Here is a 5,079-nt window from a genome sequence, read left to right as displayed (position 1 = left end):
CGTGCAATTAAAGACATGTATGATGGGGTCACAACTAGTGTGAAGACTCAAGGTGGTGTGACAGAGAAATTTTCTATTGGTATAAGATTACACTAGGGATCTTCCTTAAGTCCATACCTGTTCATACCCTGGGTCGAGCTATCCGACCCGGGATGATTGGAGATAAAGCGACTGACCTCTTTAGGTCAGACTATCCGATCTCTTCTTAAAGAGCTCGGCCAAATCGACAGAAGAGCCCAGTAAAGGGCCCAAATAGAGGAGCACGACCCAAATCCTAAGGCGGCCTAAGCCTATAGAGATAAAGGCGGTTCCGTTGAAAGATACGCTGACCTTAACTCAAAGCTAAAGATAAAGATAAGATAACTAACTTATCTTATCCAAAGGTCACATCTCACCATTATAAATATACTGGAGCGCCCAGGTATAACTCATACTCTGATTCTACATAAACCTGCTTAATACCTTTGCTAACTTAAGCATCGGAGTCCCCACCCTTCGGTGACAAAGGATCAGCAGCACATTCAGTCCAACAAGTTGGACGCACCAGCTCCGGCCGCTATTCACCAGCCGGACACATCGGTTCCGACCAGCACAAAAGATCTCGTCCGAGATCGACCTAAAGTTTCAGGTAACCCTCGAAACATTGGCGCTGTTGCCGGGGAACCTGGAAGTCATCCCATCACCATGGCGGACGACCATGACAACGACCACGATTCAGGTCTGGAGGATCGGACACCGCACAAAAATGCGGATGTCACGCTACAAAACACCCCGGAAACCAACAAAGACAAAGATTCACCAAATTCAGGGGCAATAGAAGTGCTCCTGGATCGCCTAAAACAACTGGAAAAAGAAACCCAACAACAACGGGAAATTGGAAGAGATCTCCAAAGAGAGGTGCGGCGACGTCGGGAGTTGGAAGAAAAACTACAGCAATTGGAAGCCGATCTCAAATCAAAAGCCCCCCGGGCTAATCTCGAGGAAAATTCACGCAAAGAGCAAGACCCGTTCACTAGGGAAATCATGAAAACCAAAATTCCAAAAGACTTCAAACTCCTGGATATGACCCTGTATGATGGCACCACGGATCCCAACCACCACCTCAGCAACTTCAGAAGTAAAATGTACCTCACTGATGCCCCAGATGCTGTTCGCTGCAAGGCTTTTCCAACAACTCTCACAAAGACAGCGATCCGATGGTTCGACAACCTACCCCCGAAGTCCATCTCAAGCTTTGATGAGTTAGCTAAAAAATTCCTAGCCAAATTCTCCATTCAGAAAGATAAAGCCAAGCACGCCCCCAGTTTACTAGGGATCAAACAAGGAGATCGGGAGAGCCTCCGCAACTACATGGAGAGATTCAACAAAACATGCATGGACTTACAAAGTTTACCAACGGAGGCCGCCATTATGGGACTCATCAATGGCCTACAAGAGGAACCTTTCAGCCAATCTATCTCAAAAAAGTACCCGACCTCCTTAGACAAAGTACAATAACGAGCAGAAAAATACATCAACATGGAAGAAAACGCTCGGTTAGGAGAGACCTCAAAATCAGGGGCCTCCTACCAAGACAGAGACAAGGAATCCAAGAGAAAAGAAGATCGACAAGGGAAGAAAGTCAAAAAATACCATAATTTTACTCCTCTCAGGGCGTCCCTGGTCGAGATATACAAAGAAGTCTGCCATACAGAAAAAATCCCTCCAGCACGGCCACTCAAAGGCAAAATGGGAGGAGGAAACCGGAAGGAATATTATGAATACCATCGAGTCCGAGGACACTCCACAAACGAATGCTTCGACTTAAAAAATATCATAGAAAAATTGGTGAGAGAAGAAAAATTAGATCGATTCCTGGCCACCCGAGATGATGATCAAAGAAAGAGACGAAGGGATGAAGATACCGAACGAACAGAACGATCACATTGGACACCAGAAAGATATGTCCACATGATACACGGCGGATTCACAGCAGGTGGGATCTCCAAATCCTCTCGCAAAAGATATCTCAAAGAAGTATATCATGTCGAAGGAGAGGAGAAAGCACTCAACATGCCGGCAATTACATTCACTAAAGAGGACGCATCCGGCATCATCACAGGACACGATGATCCCATGGTTATCACCATCATATTGGCAAACGCCAACCTACACCGCACCTTAATAGACCAAGGGAGTTCTGTTGACATCTTATTCAAAACAACCTTTGATAAACTCGGCTTGGAAGAAAAAGAACTTAAAGCATATCCAAACAGCCTGTTTTGGCTAGGAAATACCCCGGTTCGACCACTCGGATACATACCACTACATACAACCTTCGGAAAAGGGGACCAATCCAGGACCCTCAAAATAGACTGCATCGTAGTCGAGGTAAGTTCAGCTTACAACGCTCTCATAGGACGGACAACACTCAACCAACACGGCACAATAGTCTCGACCCCACACCTATGTATGAAGTTCCCAACCCCAAAAGGGATAGCCATGATAAAAGCATACCAGAAGACGGCACGTCGCTGTTATAACGAAAGCCTAAACCTCAGAGGCAAAGGAGAAGAGTTCCACACAATCGAGCTGGGCGGAGTTCACCGACGAGAAGAACTTCGTCCCCATCCAGAAGGCGAGATAGAAAAGATTCAGATCGGGGACACCTCGTAAAAAACAACCAATATCGGCACAATCCTAAAAGGAGATTTAAAAGAATTACTAATACAATTTTTGCGAGATAACATCGATCTCTTCGCGTGGAAAGCCGCAGACATGCCAGGCATAGACCCTAAGCTAATGAGTCATAAGTTGGCAGTTTATCCAGGATCTCGACTGGTGCAGCAAAGACGAACAAAACTTGGGCCAGAGCGATCCCAAGCTGTGGACGAACAAGTACAGGCACTACTGGAAGCCATATTCATAAGAGAAGTCAAATACCCGCTATGGCTAGCCAACGTTGTCTTGGTGATAAAATCAAATGGGAAGTGGCGAATGTGCACCGATTACACCGATCTCAACAAGGCTTGTCCAAAAGATCCATACCCACTCCCAAGTATTGATGCTCTAGTAGATGCTTCCTCCGGATACAAATATCTCTCGTTTATGGACGTATACTGATGAGCGGATAATTTATACACTTTTTGGCATTGTTTTTAGTATGTTTTTGGTATAATCTAGTTAGTTTTTAGTATATTTTTATTAGTTTTTAGTTAAAAATCACTTTTCTAGACTTTACTATGAGTTTGTGTGTTTTTCTGTGATTTCAGGTATTTTCTGGCTGAAATTGAGGGACCTGAGCAAAATCTGATTCAGAGACTGAAAAGGACTGCAGATGCTGTTGGATTCTGACCTCCCTGCACTCGAAGTGAATTTTCTGGACCTACAGAAGCCCAATTGGCGCGCTCTCAACGGCGTTGGAAAGTAGACATCCTGGGCTTTCCAGCAATATATGATAGTCCATACTTTGCCCAAGATTTGATGGCCCAAACCGGCGTTCAAAGTCACCCTCAGAAATTCCAGCGTTAAACGCCGGAACTGGCACCTAAATGGGAGTTAAACGCCCAAACTGGCATAAAAGCTGGCGTTTAACTCCAAGAAGAGTCTCTACACGAAATTACTTCATTGCCCAGCCCAAGCACACACCAAGTGGGCCCGGAAGTGGATTTTTATGTCATTTACTCATCTCTGTACACCCTAGGCTACTAGTTTTCTATAAGTAGGACCTTTTACTATTGTATTTTCATCTTTGGACATCTAGTTCTTAGATCATTGGGAGGCTGGCCTCATGGCCATGTCTAGACCTTGTTCTTATGTATTTTCAACGGTAGAGTTTCTACACACCATAGATTAAGGTGTGGAGCTCTGCTGTACCTCGAGTATTAATGCAATTACTATTGTTCTTCCATACAATTCCGCTTGTTCTTGTTCTAAGATATCACTTGTTCTTCAACTTGATGAATGTGATGATCCGTGACACTCATCATCATTCTCACTTATGAACAAGGTGACTGACAACCACTTTTGTTCTACAAGCAACCAAGGCTCTAGTGAATATCTCTTGGATTCCTGATTGCACGATGCATGGTTGATCGCCTGACAACCGAGTGCTCGCCTGACAAACGAGCCAACCATTCCGTGAGATCAGAGTCTTCGTGGTATAGACGAGAACTGATGGCAGCATTCAAGAGAATCCGGAAGGTCTAACCTTGTCTGTGGTATTTTGAGTAGGATTCAATGACTGAATGACTGTGACGTGCTTCAAACTCCTAGCAGGCGGGGCGTTAGTGACAGACGCAAAAGTATCGATGGATATTATTCCGGCCTGACCGAGAACCGACAGCTGAATTCCGCTATGCTGTGACAGAGCATATGCAATCGCTTTCACTGAGAGGATGGGAGGTAGCCATTGACAACGGTGAAACCCTACACGAGCTTGCCTTGGAAAGGAGTAAGAAGGATTGGATGAAGACAGTAGGAAAGCTGAGAGACGGAAGGGAAGGCATCTTCATGCGCTTATCTGAAGTTCCTACCAATGAATTACATAAGTATCTCTATCTTTATCTTTGTGTTATTTTCGTTCATCATCATATCCATATGAGTTTGCCTGACTAAGATTTACAAGATGACCATAGCTTGCTTCATACCAACAATCTCCGTGGGATCGACCCTTACTCACGTAAGGTATTACTTGGACGACCCAGTGCACTTGCTGGTTAGTTGTGTGAAGTTGTAGTGATCCTGAAGCTTAGCTAGCTATGTCTAATTCCTTAGACTAAGCTTTAGACTAACATTGCATGATTCTGGAATTCCATTAAGAACTTTGATATCTTATTTTCTTTTCCACTTAATTTTCGAAAAAATCCAAAAAAAAAAAAATCATAAAAACCAAAAATATTTTATGCTCTTGTTTGAGTCTGTCTCATCTTAAGTTTGGTGTCAATTACATGCATTGTATGTGTCTTAGTAATCTTCAAGATGTTCTTGATGATTTACTTGCTCTAATCTTTGAATTCTATTGACTTGAAGTATTTTGTGTGTTTGAGTCTAGTGTCTCATCTTAAGTTTGGTGTCAATTACATGCATTGTTATGTGTCT

Source organism: Arachis stenosperma, chromosome 1 (assembly GCF_014773155.1).
Source record: "Arachis stenosperma cultivar V10309 chromosome 1, arast.V10309.gnm1.PFL2, whole genome shotgun sequence".
NCBI lineage: Eukaryota > Viridiplantae > Streptophyta > Magnoliopsida > Fabales > Fabaceae > Arachis > Arachis stenosperma.
Note: the sequence above shows the minus strand (reverse complement) of the source record.